Source organism: Bubalus bubalis, chromosome 9, assembly GCF_019923935.1.
Source record: "Bubalus bubalis isolate 160015118507 breed Murrah chromosome 9, NDDB_SH_1, whole genome shotgun sequence".
In the NCBI taxonomy this organism is placed as follows: Eukaryota; Metazoa; Chordata; class Mammalia; order Artiodactyla; family Bovidae; genus Bubalus; species Bubalus bubalis.
In genome coordinates, this window is record NC_059165.1 from 6,837,385 (window position 1) to 6,855,832 (window position 18,448).

Consider the following 18,448-nt stretch of genomic DNA (forward strand, 5'->3'; position numbering starts at 1 on the left):
TAAGGAAGAAAGCATAAAGGCTGCTTTACTACAGCAAATTATTAATATGGAAGTATAGCGGTAAAGGTACGAATAGCTAAACTAGGAGCACTGTATCGAGTGTACTGAAATATGGCAGAGCAGTAATATAAGAAAGTGCTATTTGGGGAATAACATGATGGCAGTTATAAAAGAGTGACGCTAACACAACAAGGACATTAATTTTTCCAGCTTTCTTCTTTAACACTGTCTCCTTCTTCAACACCAATTCTACTCCTTTTTCTTCTCTTTATTTTTCTTTCCTGCTTTTCTTCCTCTCTCTTTCTGTCCTTTGCTATTCTTCGCCCTAATGATGTTGGAAACGTAGGGGCAAATCTAGTTTAGAACTAAATGAGAGTCACAATTGCCAAGTGAGAAGACATATTTTGTCTCTCTGTGCTCTAAACTGGAAACAAAAATGGTAGGGGCTGTTCAGTTCAGTTCAGTCACTCAGTTGTGTCCGACTCTTTGTGACCCCATGAATCGCAGCACGCCAGGCCTCTCTGTCCATCACCAACTCCCGGAGTTCACTCAGACTCACGTCCATTGAGTCAGTGATGCCATCCAGCCATCTCATCCTCTGTCGTCCCCTTCTCCTCCTGCCCCAAATCCCTCCCAGCATCAGAGTCTTTTCCAGTGAGTCAACTCTTCGCATGAGGTGGCCAAAGTACTGGAGTTTCAGCTTCAGCATCAGTCCTTCCAATGAACACCCAGGACTGATCGCCTTTAGGATGGACTGGTTGGATCTCCTTGCAGTCCAAGGGACTCTCAAGAGTCTTCTCCAACACCACAGTTCAAAAGCATCAATTCTTCGGCACTCAGCTTTCTTTCACAGTCCAACTCTCACATCCATACATGACCACTGGAAAAACCATAGCCTTGACTAGATGGACCTTTGTTGGCAAAGTAATGTCTCTGCTTTTTAATATGCTATCTAAGTTGGCCATAACTTTCCTTCCAAGGAGTAAGCGTCTTTTAATTTCATGGCTGCAATCACCTTTTGCAGTGATTTTGGAGCTCCCCAAAATAAAGTCTGACACTGTTTCCCATCTATTTCCCATGAAGTGATGGGACCGGATGCCATGATCTTCGTTTTCTGAATGTTGAGCTTTAAGCCAACTTTTTCTACTCTCCTCGGGATTACATAAAATCACTTTCAGAAATAATGGAAAAAATAATTAATTAAAGTGAATAGGAATTGGTGTCATGGGAGAAAATGCACATAGGCTTTTAAAATTCACAGTAAATTCAATTACATAGTAAAGCAGGTGACTTGTTATGGGACTTCATTTTAAATATCTTCTCATTTATTCAAATACTCATAGTATACTTTTTTAAAGTACCTTAGCCAAAAAAAAAAAAAATCCTGGACACTGGAAAAAATTATGAACTCATTAATGAATGGAAAGAACCTTCCTTGTTATGAGATTTGCTCTTCTCCCTTAAAATATGTTTCAGAAAGTTTTGCTGGTAGTCAATTATCAATTATTTCCCTCAAGTATATAATACCAGCCACCTAACAGCAATTTGTAGCCTACTTTGTAGCCAAGGTTTAACTTCTTCTTGCTTCAGGGTATCTCTGACCTGATCTATGTGTCATTTAATGCTCTCTGAACATCAGATTATTTTCAGTCGTCTATACAAAGAGCAAGATAAACTGAAGACTTTTAAAGTTTAGTACCTACATTTGCATAGAACTTTACAGCCTCACAGTCTCAGCAATCAACCTCCGTTACTGATGTTTTAGTCCCTTACAGATAGCCTTTTAGAAAACAGTCTGGGAAGCATTACCATAGCACAGAGTTATTCTCCAGTCTCTCATTTGCATGTTAATACCCAGAATACTCTTCAAGTTTATTCAGGGAGGCTGTTTTATAGCAGAAATGCCATCTGAACTCTAAGAATAAACTAAACAGACTTGGGGGAACCGATGAGCCAACTGAGGTGTTTTTTTTTTTTTTTTTTTTTTAATAAATATAAGTGATCATAAAAAGCTCAGCCTTCTCTAAGGAAATTCAAAAAAAGAACTTCTTTTAATATGCAAATACAAGAACCCAACATCAACACTGTGTTAACTTCTAATCTAACATTTTTTTTTAATCTTTAATTTTGTGATCCCATTTCTCTGCCAGCCTGCATTAAATTCATTGTTCATAACTCAGCCCTGGATTTTCTGAGGCAGAAAGCCCAGGCAGGCAACTTAAATACTGCCTTATTCTGTCACAGAGATCTGCAGACAGTTTCCATAGAGAGAGAGAGAAAAAAACAACAAAAAAGGAGAAGGCAGAAATCTTATACATGGCTAATTATATGGGAATGATATAAAATTTTGGAAAGATTTGTTCTCTTATTTTCTTAGTTTGTTCAGATGTCTTTGACATGAGAGGCTCAACTGTACAGCATGAATGATCTATTTTGAGAAAACTGACAAATAGAAAGGTGCATATTGTATTTGGTAGAACATCTGATGCCTTTAAAAGTTCCCGTACCTTTCAGCCAACCATCATGTTTTCTATCTGATAATAACTTGTTCCAAGTTGAATCACCATGGTTGGCTGCACCCTATCATACCTTTGGATTAGGAAAGTGGAACTTAGAAGTTTGTGAAGTATTTCTTGATTATTCACAAGTTAACTCCTGATTGAAGTAGGCTGCAGCAAAACACCCCGGTTATCCCAGCATACAGCAAGAGCACTGAACTGTGCTTCAGCAAATTGACCTTCAGAGATTATTATGACCTTCAAATTGCCACTAACAGTGATACAATTTTTTTATTTTATTTTTTTCAATGGAATTTGATGGTAAACTTCTGGAAAGGAGGGGAATTACAACAATTTCTGTGATAATCTGTAGGGTATAGGAATAAGTGATATGTATACGTATTTTAGTTAATTGAAAAACTAATATTTCAATTTCAGTGTTAATTCTTATTTGAAAGAATATATAACTGCCTTTTTAGAATGTTAAATTCTGTTGAAAGGAACAAGGTCTGCTGCTAGACATATATCAATAGTCCTTTGTTTTATTTTGTATTTAGCAAACATTCTATTGAACCTATTTGTGAAGTATTTTATAACAACTAAATCTTGTAACACTTCAAGTTTTCGCCTCTCATACTAAGGTCATGTTGACTTTAAATATGCTGAAATGACTTACAGTCCAAAGCAGGCAGGGTTTTTCTCAATGACACTGATTCTAAACTCGCATTCTTAAAATTTACAACTTGAAGGTGAAACATAGCTGCAAGGAATGGCAGTTACAGTCATTGTCTTTTGGTTTTTGTTCTAATCTAAGAAGTGAAAAAGACTGTTGCCACTTCAAGAAGTTAGATATCAGGAAGAGCATGTTCCTGAAGATTTTAACGTGCATGTAGATGCTCAAGTCATTCGATTGTTCAGTTCAATTCAGTTGCTCAGTTGTGTCCAACTCTTTGTGACCGCATGGAGTACAGCGTGCCAGGCCTCCCTGTCCATCACCAACTCCCGGAGTTGACTCAAACTCATGTCCGTTGAGTCAGTGATGCCATCCAACCATCTCATCCTCTGGTGTCCCCTTCTCCTCCCTCCTTCAGTCTTCCTCAGTATCAGGGTCTTTTCAGGTAAGTCAGCTCTTCGCATCAGGTGGCCAAAGTATTGGAGTTTCAGCTTCAACATCAGTCCTTCCAATGAATATTCAGGACTAATTTATTTTAGAATGGACTGGTTGGATCTCCTTGCAGTCCAAAGGACTCTCAAGAGTCTTCTCCAACACCACAGTTCAAAAGCATCAATTCTTCCGCGCTCAGCTTTCTTTATAGTCCAACTCTTATGTCCATCCATGACTACTGGAAAAACCATAGCCTTGAATAGATGGATCTTTGTTGGTAAAGTAATGTCTCTGCTTTTCTTCCAAGGAGCAAGCATCTTTTAGTTTCATGGCTGCAGTCATCATCTGCAGTGATTTTGGAGCCCCCAAAAATTAAGTCTGTCACTGTTTCCACTGTTTCCCCATCTATTTGCCATGAGATGATGGGACCAGATGCCATGATCTTAGTGATTATCTTGGCCAATTTAATTGTAAAGTGAAAGTGAAGTCGCTCAGTCATGTCCAACTCTTTGCAACCCGTGGACTGTAGCCCACCAAGCTACATGGGATTCTCCAGGCAAGAATACTAGACAGATAGAAAACATGTGGATAGGAGTGAGTACTGTAAAGACTTCATTTTGTGGTATTTTTAAAATGAGCTACTCAATTTTTGTGAATTTTTATGAGAACAATTTCGTATTTTGGAGGAGAAATTTACATATTCCTTAAAAAAGTGAAGTCTTTAGAATACACATTAAACTGCTTGAAAAAGAGGTCAGATGACTTCACATTTCACATTCAGAAGAGTTCACATTTCAAATTAAGACATAGATGGCCAAGAGGCACATGAAAAGATGCTCAGCGTTGCTAATCAAGAAATGCAAATCAAATCTACAATGAAGTATTACGTCACACCAGTCAGAATGGCCACCATCAAAAAGTCTACAAGCAATAGATGCTGGAGAGGGTATAGAGAAAAGGGAACCCTTCTTCACTGTTGGTGGGAACGTGAATTTGCACAGCCACTATGAACAGTATGTAGGTTCCTTAAGAAACTAGAAATAGAGTGACCATATGACCAGCAATCATACTCTTAGGCATATTTCTGATGAAAACATGGTTCGGAAGGATACATGCACCCCAGTGTTGACTGCAGTGCCGTTTATGATAGCCAAGACATGGAAGCAAACCTAAGTGTCTATTGACAGACGAATGGATAAATAAGATGTGGTATAGATACACATTAAAATACTACTCAGCCATTAAAAAGAATAAAATGGTGCCATTTACAGGATTATGGATGGACCTGGAGATTACCATACTAAATAAAGTAAGTCAGAAAGATAAAGATGAATATCGTGTGCTATCTCTTATATGCAGAATCTTCAAAAGTGAAAGTGAAGTTGTTCAGTCGTGTCCGACTCTTTGCAACCCCTTGGACTGTAGCCTACCAGGCTTCTCCGTCCATGGGCTTCCCCAGGCAAGAATACTGGAGTGGGTTACCATTTCCTTCTCCAGGGGATCTTCCAGACCCAGGGATTGAACCCAGGTCTCCCACATTGGAGGCAGACACTTTAACCTCTGAGCCCCCAGGGAAGCCAAAAATATGATGCAAATGAACTTCTTTACAAAACAGAAAAAGACTCACAGACTTAGAGAACAGCATTATGGTTACCGGGGTGCGGAGGGTGGAGGAGAGGGAGACATGGGGAGTGTGGACTCGACATATACACACTGCTGTATTTAAAACAGATGACCAAAGGACCTGCTGTACTGCACAGGGAACTCTGTTCAAATACTCTGTAATAGCCTAAATGGGGAAAGAGTTTTCAAAAGAACAGACACAGGATACGCATAACTGAATCACTTGGCTAGTTACATATGAAACTAACACAACATTGTTAACTAACTATACTCCAATGTAAAAATATATTTTTTATAAGTGTAAAATAGACACCTAAGGCTTCCTTCACTTCCTTCTGGCTATAAGGGACACAGAGAGGCCAAGTCTAGTGGCTTCTCCACCCCTACCATTTCAATCAGCACCACCGTTACGTATACACGGGAGGTCATTTCCCAAGAACTAGTCCCATGGTATAAAAAAAAAAAAAAAAGCCCTTGTAGGACTGTGGGTAAGTGAATTAGAGTTATCACTGGTTTCTCCCTATTGACAGAAATTCATTCCATTATTGACTGTTCTAGATGAGATAAATTTCACTCTAATACTGACATAGAATGTTACCTTATTTAATTTCCATTTATTCATTCATGTTTTTTCTGTTTGTAAGAATTCAGAAGAAATATAATCTCTGTTGCATGTTAGAAATCCTCAAATGTTTGGAAATACTTCAACATCACCAGTATTTCACTGATCAATTTCAAATATCATGTCTTCTACTTCAAAATCATGAGCCAAAGAAACACAGCATGTTTTTTGTTGTTGTTGTTGTTGTTCCTTTATGAGCACAATTGTTGGCAAATGATTTGTGCACATTGTTATTGAATGTTTTGGAGATGTTACTTAGCATGGGAGGATGTTTATTTTATCACTGACTAGACTCCAGGCTGCTATGCTTTGCTGAATCCATCTATTTCATCCTGTATTCTGCTAACTTTTGCTTCAGGTATTGGTTATGCTTAATACATCTCATTTGCTTATAATCTTTATAATGTACAAGTTGGGTAAAATAAATCCCTCCAGATCAAATTAAATAATCAAATTCTATTCAATTAATAACATGAATTTCATACTGAGCTCAATGTCAATAAGCTATGGGATAAAGATTTTTTAAGCAGTTCTTAGAGAGTATTCTTACACTATGTGATAGGTGTTTTTCTCTTAACTGAATAGTAAATGGGGCTTAAAGTGTGCTCATAGGATGACAAGAATATACTGACTTAATATTGTAAGGATTAGAAGGCATTCTCCCTTTCTCCTTAATCATATATCTCATAATTCCATGATCTACATGGAACACCACTTATTTATTCAAAATATAATATTGAGGAAACTGTAATTTTCAATATTATGCTAAATACTAGTAATGCAAAAACGTTAGGGATGTACTCTCCAGTTTGAAAGTATGACATTCTAAAGGGAAGAGAAATAAAATAAATAAAATTCAATGTTTCAAAGCAACTGAAGAGGCATATCCAAACTGAGCTAACTAATCTTTCTGGTGATATTCAGAAAAGCAGAAAGGAAGTGGTAGCTGAACCAACTGCTGAAAACATCAGGACTCTACTGTCTGCTGTTTTTAAGAGAACTTTAAATATTATAATTAGAGGCAGTGTGAGAGTATAAGGATGGTCAAATAATGCTGTAACATGCAAAAGCTAATCAAAAGCAAGCCAATGCTGGCCTCATTAATATAAGACCAGAGTATTCTTCAAGATAAAAGCTACTATCAGAGACAAAGAGGTCAGTTTTAATAGCAAAATAGTTAACTCTCTAAGAAGAAATTGTAATACTATATGTCTATGTACCAATAACAGAACTTCAAATTACATAAGGGAAAAAATAACTAGAGGGAGAAAGAGACAAACCCACATTACAGCTAGAGATTTTGAACCCCCCCACCCCCCCGCCTTCCATTCTCAGTGTTTGATTGAATGGATAGGACATTTTCAACTGAATTAATTTGATATTTGTAGATTACTGCACCCAACAAATTCAGAACATATATTAAGTATGTGAAACATTTTCCAAAATACAAGCTCAAATAAGCCCAGTAAATAACTGAAATCCTATGAAGCGTTTTCTTTGACAACAAGTAGTTAAAGTAAAAATCAATAGCAAATATAGACTATTTATTTTTTGGAATTGAATCAGTGCACTTCTAATAATAAATAACTCACATTAAAGTATGAATATTAAGCAGCTAGAAAATATTTCAAACTGAATGAAAATGAAAAAGTTAAATATTTATGGGATGTAGCAAAAGCATTACCTAGAGAAAATTTTAAGAATGAAAATATCTGCTAGAAAAGAAAAAAATTAAATTGATTTCATCATTTACTTTCAAGTCCTCAAGTATAGACAAAAGAGTAGGAACTAATAAAATAGATAACTCAATAACAATAGAAACATTTACTAAACTTAGAGTAGTTTGATATTTTCATAAAATTAATAAAATTTTAGCACGACCAACATAGAAAAATAAAAGAGAAAATACAAATCACCACCATTTAGAACATCATTAGATCCAAGGTGCGTGAAAAGGACAGTAAGAGAATATTAAAAACAGCTTAATGCATAATATCAATAAATGTGAACACATAGATTAAATGGAAAGATTCCGTGAAAAATAGCTTACTGGGGCTTTCCTGGTGGTCCTGTGGTTAAGAATCCTTCTTGCAATGCAGGGTATGCTGGTTTGATCCCTGGTCCAAGAAGATTCCATACACTGCAGGGCAATTTAAGCCCACGTGTCACAACCACTGAGGCCCAACGCCAAAGCCTGCAATCCAGAGCCTGCCCGCCGCAGCTCCTGAAGCCTGAGCGCCCTGAGCCCACGCTCAGCAACGAGAAGCCGCGTAGTGAGATTGCCGAGCACCGCAGCTAGAGAGTGGCTACCGCTTTCTGCAACTAGGGAAAGCACACTCACATGCAGCAAGGAAGACCCAGTGCAGACCAAAATAAAAAGCAACAAAATAAAACCCCTCTATCTGCAAAGGAAATGGGAGTTGTAAAATTTAAAGTTTTCCCCCAAAAGTTACTCTAAGTATATAGTTTTACTTGTAGATTTTCTCTAGCACTAAGGAGGGAACTATTGTCAGGCTTAAGAAATATTTCCAGAAAAAAAAAAAAAAAAAAGGAGTAATAAGGACTTTCATTTTACTTTAAGTAATAAGTACGTTCATTTTACTTTAAGTAATAAGTACTTTCATTATTACTTTAAGTAATAAGTACTTCATTTTACTTTACTTTCATTTTAGTTTAAACAAGTACTTGTCTAAGTACTTTTCATTTACTTTACTTACTTCTTAAAGGTAAGAAAAATTAAGGTCCAATATTCATAAAGAGGGACTTCCCTGGTGGCTCAGATGGTAAAGTGTCTGCCTACAATGCAGGAGACCCAGGTTCAATCCCTGGGTCAGGAAGATCCCCTGAAGAAGGAAATGGCAACCCACTCCAGTACTCTTGCCTGGAAAATACCATGAACAGAGGAGCATGGTAGGCTACAGTCCATGGGGTCGCAAAGAGTTGAACATGAATGAGAGACTTCACTTTCACTTTCATTCATAAGTAAAATACAGTAAATAAGTAAACTAAGTAAGTAAAATACAGCAGTATTCAAAGTTCATAATATATCCTGATCAAGTGTTATCACAAGGAAATCATCTATCATTGAAGAAACATGAAGTATTTCCTAAACGTAGAAAAATCAGTTAGCTAAAACAATACCCATTCATAATAAAGTTTCTCAGTGAGTAGAAACAGAATTCTCTCAATAAAGGGCATCTATAAAGCGAACAAACAAAAAAATGCATAATGACTTACATTATTCTTCACGGTGAATTATTAGAAGCTTTTCAAGAAAAAAGGAAGGATGTCATCTTGCATACTTATACTCCACATACTGCTGACATGTAAAGTCCCATACAGTCTAAAGATACAAGTAAAAGGAATCAAGGGCACGAATGTGAAAAGAAAGAGGTAATCTGTACTTACATGCAGACAGTGTGCGTATTCATAGACAATTCAATGGCATCTAACACACAAACGTTAAAACCAATAGTTAAATTTAACACGGTGGCAAAATACAAGCCCAGTATAAAAACATAAGTGCAGTTGACCCTCGAACAACTTGAACTGCATAGGTTCACTTATACACTAGTATTCTTAAATAAATATACTGGAAAATTTTTTGGAGCATTGCAACAGCTTGAAAAAGAACTCTTAAAAATCTCATAGATGTACTACATAGGCTAGAAATATCCAAATATTTGTGGACACTAGTTTGTACTTTTACAGGCATAAGGTAAGTGATATTTAAAATACAATTAATGATGTGTTAATTTTTGTTCTGTTTTGTAACTTTGTTTTCAAAAAACTGCATGACTGAACAGTACCCTTTCCACTTTTCTCCCCACATTTTTCCTCCACTTCTTTCTCCCTTATTCTTAATTGAAGAAACAGTGTATCTGCCTGTTTTCACTGGCTTTTTTAAAATGTAAATAATGTTTCCAAAATTGTTTTATGAATATAACTGTAGTACTGTATGCCATAACATTTTACAATGATTCATTCATTAGTGGATATGCTTGACCACTGTAAAGGAACCACACTGTTGCTTATTATCAATGCATGAATTGTTATACCTGTAATTAAATATGAATTTCTGTTTCACATTATCTTTTCATTTTTGGTGTCAAGTGTTGGTCATATGTATAACATCTATAGTGTTTTGTATCATATAAGACAATATTGATGGAGATACTGACAATTAATCTTGTAAATAGATGATGTAAATTGGTCATATTGATAAATACAGTTCCATAAATGTATTTTATCTTCCATACAATTTTCTAACAGCACTCTTTTTTACTGTAGCAATAAAGTTAATTTAAAACTACTTTTATGACAAGCAAAGGACCAAAAGTATGCAAAACTATCTCAGAAAAGAACAAGATTAGAAGACTTATGTGACTTCCTTACCAGGTTTTCTGTAAAGCAGTTAATGCAGTTGGTATCAATGTAATGATAAACAAATCAATTATTAGGACATTAGAGAAAGATCAGAAAGAATCATATGGCTGATTCTCTACAAACATGCTAAAACTATTCATTTGGAATAATAGTCTTTTGAAGAAATTCTGCTAAAATATTTAAATAACAATGAGGAAAGAGAAATAAGCCTCAAACTATAGGTCATATCAAACAAAAATTATTTATGCACAATTCTAGACCTAAAAACAAGAGGTGATATGTAAACTTTCTAGTGGGAATCACGTGAGAGTACCTTCATGACCTTGATATAGGCAACATATTCTTATTCAAGATACACATACATGGACTTCCCTAGTGGTAGAGTGGATAAGAATCCACCTGCCAATGCAGGGGACACAGGTTGGATAGCCGGTCTGGGAAGATTCCACATGCCTTGGGGCAACTAACCCCGTGCGCCGTAACTACTGAGCCTGTGCTGCAGAGCCTGCAAACCACAACAAGAGATCCTACCACAGTGGGAAGCCTGAGCAACGAGAGGGCAACCCCTGCTCACGGCACCTAGAGAAAGCCCTCACACAACAGTTAAGACCCAGAGCAGCCAAAAATAGATTAATTTCAAAAAAGTTACACGTTCAGAAAACCAGCAATCACATAAAATGAAAACTTCTGTTTATTAAAAACAGCATTCAAAAACTGAATTACGAACATATAAGCAAAATGTGTATTAGATAAACTCTCTCTTAAACATAATATAATTTCCCACAACAGAATAATAATTATAATAATAGGACAAATCTAAAAAATGGGTAAAATACGTGTGCTGTCACATTACAAATATGATATAGAACTGATTGATAAAATCAAGATAAAAGTACTCAGTATTAACAGTGATCAGGAAAATGTAAATTAGACCTGAAATTCAGTACCATTTCACACTCACCAAAGAACTAACATTATAAAACTGACAAGGTTTACAATATGTTGGCAAGGATGTGGAACAACTGGATATCTAATATATCATAGGAGACACTGTGAAATAGCACAGTCCCATTTTTAAAACAATCTGGATTTACCAAATAAGTCCATTTCAAGCACTTTTACAAGAAAAATTAAAATTTGGGTACACAAAAGACCTCTACAGTATGTTGCATAACAACAGTGTTTATAATAGCCACACAACTAAAAGCGATCCAAATAGCCAAGAGCAGAATGGATAAGAAAATTTTGATATATTCACAGAATGCAATAATCATCAGCAATGGAAAAAGAACAACCTACTTGATACTCGCAGCATGAATAAATCTCAGAACATCATGCTGAGTAAAAGAACTCAGACAACAAAAATATATATACCCTATATGGATGAATTATTTGAAAGTTAAGATCAAGCTAACTCTATCATGTTAGAAATCCTGACAATGGTTGAATTGAGGGTTGAAAAGAGCATTGATTGAGAATATGAACAAAGGAATTGTCGGAGATGATGGAAATGTTTTATATATTGATTAGATGGTGGGTTATAAAGAGAAATACCTTTGTCAAAACTCAAACTGTATGTTTGTTATCTGTCCACTTAATGGCATTAAAAATATTCTTTAATAAATTAGACAGAAGTTCTAAATAGACATTTCTCCAAAGAAGACATACAGATGGTTGTGAGGTATATGAACAGATGCTCAAAACTGAAGAGGGTGTAGAGAGAAGGGACCCTCCTACACTGTTGTTGGGAATATAAATTAGTGCAGCCACTATGGAAAATAGGATGGCGGTTCCTTAAGACACTAAAAATAGAACTGCCATATAATCCAACAATTCCACTTCTAGGCATATTTCTGGAGGAAAACATGGTTTGAAATGACACATGCATCCCAAGGTTCATTGCAACAATTTTACAATAGCCAAGACATGGAAGCAAACCTAAATGTCCATCAACAGATGAATGGATAAAGAATATGTGGTGCATATATACAGTGAAATATCATCAGCCGTTGAAAAGAATGAAAGAATGCCATTTGCAGCAACATGGAGAGATCTGGAGATTATAATAATAAGTGAAGTAAGTTAGAGAGAAAAAGAAAAATGTCATATGGTATCTCTTATCCAGAATCTAAAATTACGCAATAAGCTTATTTACAGAACAGAAACAGACACACAGAAAATGAACTCAGGGTTACTGGAGGGGAAGGGAGTAAAGAGGGACAGCCAGGAGTATGGGGTTGACAGGTGCACACTGCTGTATTTAAAATAGATAACTGATAAGGACCTACTGTACTGCACAGGGAACTCTGTTCAATACTCTGTAATAACCTCAATGGGAAAAGAATTAGAAAAAGAATAGATGCACATATATATATATATATATACACATATATATATATATATATACATATATATATCGGAGAAGGCGATGGCACCCCACTCCAGTACTCTTGCCTGGAAATCTCTTGGATGGAGGAGCCTGGTAGGCTGCAGTCCATGGGATTGCTAAGAGTCGGACACAACTTCCCTTTCAGTTTTCACTTTCCTGCATTGGAGAAGGAAAGGGCAACCCATTCCAGTATTCTTGCCTGGAGAATCCCAGGGACGGGGGAGCCTGGTGGGCTGCTGTCTATGGGGTTGCACAGAGTCCAATATAAAAAAAAAACTCAAAAAGGAATAAATTTAAAATAAACAAAAATGTGTAATTATAATTGTTGCAATATATCTTTATACATGACAATATTTATATGCACAGTATATATTTGTATAGCAATGTATAGAAATAACAATGAATATTAAAAGGAAAAATTTTAGTTACAGACTGCCAAAATATTATTTTTTCCCTATAAAGCTGAACATAATGTGTAAATATCAACATTTTTAAAATTAGAAAAAGAAATATATGTGGTAAAAACTTTAATTACTGGGGTTTGAAGTAATAGATATTCTTTCTCATCTATTTCGTAATTTGGACTCAATTAAATGATACGTCTATACATCCAGGAAACAAATGCAAACATCTCTTCTGTTACTTATGAAGCCCGACTTGAGAATGTAAGTTAGGTGAGTGACGACAGTGGACCCTGGAATACGCGCCCTGAATTAAACGCCTGTGTTTACCTACTGACTGTCAGGGCCAGTCAGCCGCCTGCCCAGCCCCGCGGGCGGGGCTCTTCCCCCTAAAAGGCCTGAATGCCAAAAGGAGATGACCATGCAGGATGGCTTCAGGAAAGAAAGTTTTCAAAAGAGAAGATGGACGGAGGGAGTGTGGAGGTGGGGGATGAGGAAGTAAATGAGAGAGGGAGAAAGGGGAAAAAAAAAGGCTCAGTGTGGCTTAGCCTAATGGAAAGATTTGCCAGAACCATCAAAATGTGTAGCCTGGAGAAGTCTAATTAAATGTGCTTCTTTTTCAGCAAACTGCTTCAAAATGACTTAAATATGAATGTCTTCAGGTAGGCTACAGGTGCTCCAATTTACCGTAAGCACTCCAACTCCCTTTTTCTCATACTGGATTTAAATCGTATATTTATTTTACCTGTCAGGCACCCACTGGCACTGCTAATTATTACTCAAATAAGTCTGGATCTGTTGATAGCAAATGAAACTAGACGTATAAAAAATAAAAGATATTGACGAAGTTCAAATTTATTAAGAAAAGACATGATTTTGGAAGTTTTCTTTCTGTCTGCCTAATTATTACAATTGTCTCTGTTTCAAAGGCCCTATACTGTCTGCTGAATATTCTTTTTGTCATTGATCTATACTATTTTTACTGGCCACTAATAATGGAAAGATTTCTTCACTCTAGAAGATGGTCTTTCCCCATATCTAAATAATAGGTGACGAGCAAGCAACCTAAACAGACCTTCACAGCTGCGATCTGGATCTTCCACGCCGGTTTAAAATGGCTAGTAAGTGGGCAGTGAAATCCATCTTAAAAACTATCGAAGGTGATGCCTGTTATTTGAGGAAAGTTTCAGAATCTGAGTTATATCTAGAAATGATGCCTGAAAACAAAGTTACATTGTGGGCCCAACACTTCAGTCCTCTGCAGTTCCAGCCTCTCATTCTCTATGCTGTGTTAGTGAGACAGAGTCTTTTGAGGCTTTGAAAGTGTGTCTGTGACTTAAGAGTCTTTTCTTCCTTTGGCAGTCAGCATATTTTATTTAAACAGTGGGCTTCAGCACCGTGCTGATTCCTTTGTAAATTGGAGGAAAGCCTTTGGGTTAAAATAATCTAGTGAATCAGTCCCTATTCAAGCTCTATTTTTATGGCCCACAACTTTAACATTAGCTTTGATCTCTATAACCATTTTATGTACTTCTTCACATTATTTAACTTCCTTTTCATTTAATATGAAAAAGAATCTTCACAATTACTTACCATAGCAACCACTGCAGAAGTAGATTCAAATGCCAAGACTGGCACAGAGTTCACAGTTGATATAATCATGCCAACCAGTTTGCAGCATGACCCTGCGTACTTATTTTAAGGCTTTTGTATCCTGATGAGAGCAGTGACTGTACCAGAAGTGGAATTTGGTTTTAATCAGCACAAACAAATGTCACCTATGTCATCGTCATCAACAACAATGATCACAGCAAAACTATCTGCAGTGCTTCTATGTAGTCTCCAATGGAGTCTTCACGGAACAGTCTATTCCACACTAATTGTGAAATATCGACTGCATAATGATAAAGCATGTTACCAATGCATATACCACATACACCCATCACTGAATGGTGTGCAATATACAGAGGAGAAAAATACATGTAATGTGTGTATATATATATATATATATATATATATATATATATATACACATACACAGACTATTCGCAAAATTATAAACAGATCGTTTTAGAAGGAACATGATTTAAATTTTTTTATTAACCAGGTGACAACATATTGTATATTGTTTCTATACATATATGTACATGGTTTTAACATACTTTACTTTTCATTTTCTCTTTATTGTTTGCTAGAATCCTTTACTTCGTTTATATTGCTTTTGCAGCTGATTATAAAAAGGGTGGCTACGTTTTCTAGTGCTATCTTGCCTTAAGATGCAACTAATTTTACTCCTTCCCTTTTCTTACTCTTCACTGAAACACTCACACACATATGCATATGTATGTATCTGATCTATCTCTATCTCTATGTGTAGATGAGGTTTGTCCTAGTCCCTGAAAGCATCAATAGCAAGAGAAATACAATCTGAATTTTCATGGAACTTGAACTACTTTAGGGAGATAAACATTAGATATAAAAACAGATTTCAACTGTGATAGTCGCAGTTTTCACTTTCACCTAACTGGATGTATATTAATTTGGTTTTGGAGAAATTAAACTAATTAATTTGCTTGTCCTCCAAAATTCACATGTTTTCTACTCCTGTTGATATTCGATAAGTTGGAAAAGTAGTAGTACAATATCAACTGATAACAGGCATGGGTGAAACTTTCTAATACTTGTTTGATACCAAATAGTGATGTTAATGATAAATTTCAAAGAGAATGATACCAATAATAATTTTCATAGAAGTATTTCTGGTTTTAAAATATGGTAGGAAAGGTGAGGTGTAAGCTTTGGGTTGTCAGTCATACAGTTAATGGTGTCAACTTGCTATGGAGATTATTTTTTAAATGGAATATGATACAAAAGGAGCTGTTACGTTAAAAAAATGTCACATTGTGTACACTTAAAATTAATTTATATAGGACAAAATCAATGCTCCTGAAGCTCCTAATTTTCAGATAATTGGAAAATTAGTATAATGATTTTTAAATGCAAAAAATAAAGTGACTAAAAATGCCTAAAAGGCAGGGGGGAGATCAAGATGGTGGATAAAACGTGGAACTCACCTCCCCACATGAACATGTCGAAAACACATATATATGTGGAATGATTCTCATGGAAAGTTAATTGGAAATAGTAGAAGCACTCCTGTACAATCTAGGATACAAGAAAGATATGCATGTAATTAGGTAGAATGGAAGAAAAGCATCAGGTCAGGACCTGTGTTCCTGGCAGGGGACTCAGGGAAAAGGGAAACCACTCAGGTGAACACTTACCCTGAGGAGAAAGTGATTTGAGCCACAGCCTGTTCATCCCAGTTCTGGGCTCCTAGGCAGAGGAGACAAGTCAGCCCTGTTGGCTTCTTGAAGAACCGCTAGGGCAGAGAGGAAGGCTGGAGAAGGCTGGACTGCCCTCCTGAGGGATGTGTGGGGGGCTGGCTTGGCCCTGGACAGGGCATGGGGGGGGGTCTGCCTTAACAGCAGCTACCTCCCTGAGCCCCCAGCCCACCCAGTCCTAGATGAGCAAATGCCCAGCCCGGCTCACTCCATGTCACAGCCTGGCCCAGTCCCCAAGGCGGCCAGGACTTAGGAAGAGCCTCCACCTAGACCTGCAGAGGCAACCTGGAGCCCAGGGCATAACCCAGGTGGGGCAGGGCAGCCACTGTGGGCACCAACTCAAGCAGAGCCGCAGAAGCGCCCCAGGCTTCTGAGGGCAGCGGGGCCAAAGAATTCCCGTGACCATCCCGTGCCCCAGCCTGAATGGACGCTCCAACCCCACTCACTGCAAAGCACAGCCTAGCGCTGTCTGCGGTGGTCACAACTGGGGGCAATATACGATCAGGGGCTATGTCTAAGTGAACGTGCAGACACCTACCTGGGCAGAACGCTGGCCCTCGGGAAGTGCATAGGCCCTTGCTTCTGGAATCCCCTTTCTCAGGGGAACCGTCCTGGTAACCTGGAGAAGGAAAACCACAAACTTAAAGGGATCAAAGGCAGCTCAAGCCGGAGGCTCAGGGCTTCTGCTCCAGCCAGTCAGGACCAGCCCCTTCCCCTGACAGACTGATAATGGGCACTGTCCCACCTCCCACTCCCACAGTGGGCAGCTCCTCCATCACCAGCACCCTCAACCAAAGTGACAGCTGCCAGCCCTGGAGGGAATGACGTGATTGGCGTCCGCATCAAATGCGGCCCTCCCACCAAAGGCACTGAGCCTAAGGAGTCTACACAGGGATGCTCCCACATAAGAACACCCCTCCAAGACCACAATAGGTAACTGTTTCACCTAAATTCATAGAGACAGAGAATAAGAAAGAGGAATCACACTCAACTGAAAGAGCAAGAGAAAACCCCTGAAAAAGTCATGAAATAGAAATTTAAAATTCACCAAAGAATTCAAAACATGGTAATAAAAATTTTTCGTACTGAATTAGGGAAGAGAATTGATCTAAACACAGCTCATTTAAACAAGGAACTAGAAAATACTGGAAAGATCTGATCAAAAATAGTTAATTCAATATTTGATATAAAATGATCAATTGACACAGAAGAATGAATAAGTGACATCACATCCTCTTAAATGAGAAGAATTAATATCATTAAAATGTCTATACTATTCAAAGTAATCTACAGATTTAATGCAATTCCTTCCAAAATGCCCAAGACATTTTTCACAGAAGTAGAACAAATAATTATATAGTTCAAAACTAGTGCCACCTGGGAAGCCCATATGAAACCACAAAAGATAACAAATTGCCAAAGCAATCTTGATTAAAAACAAAAGAGCTGGAAGAATTTCAGACTATTCTACAAAGCTACACTAATCAAAAGAGCATAGTGTTGCCAAATAAACCTGACACATAGATCAATGGAACAGAATAGCAAGCTCAGAAATAAATCCATGCACCTGCAGTTAATTAATCTACAATAAATAAACCGTGGAAAATTCTGAAAGAGATGGGAATATCAGACCACCTGACCTGCCTCTTGAGAAACCTATATGCACGTCAGGAAGAGACAGTTAGAACTGGATCTGGAACAACAGACTGGTTCTGAATAGGAAAAGGAGTACATCAAGGCTGTATATTGTCACCCTGCTTATTTAACTTATATGCAGAGTACATCATGAGAAACGCTGGGCTGGAAGAAGCACAAGCTGGAATCAAGATTGCCAGGAGAAATATCAATAACCTCAGATATGCAGATGACACCACCCTTATGGCAGAAAGTGAAGAGGAACTAAAAAGCCTCTTGATGAAAGTGAAAGAGGAGAGTGAAAAAGTTGGCTTAAAGCTCAACATTGAGAAAACTAAGATCATGGCATCCGGTCCCATCACTTCATGGGAAATAGATGGGGAAACAGTGTCAGACTTTATTTTTCAGGGCTCCAAAATCACTGCAGAGGTGACTGCAGTCATGA

At 37.3% G+C, this 18,448-nt stretch overlaps 1 non-coding gene across 1 annotated transcript; it reads left to right on the forward strand.

Moving 5' to 3' along the window:
- The first annotated feature begins 8,613 nt into the window (after positions 1–8,613).
- TRNAC-ACA lies at positions 8,614–8,686 on the forward strand. Its single transcript has one exon. It is a non-coding gene; the product is annotated as a tRNA-Cys (tRNA).
- The last annotated feature ends 9,762 nt before the right edge of the window (positions 8,687–18,448 follow it).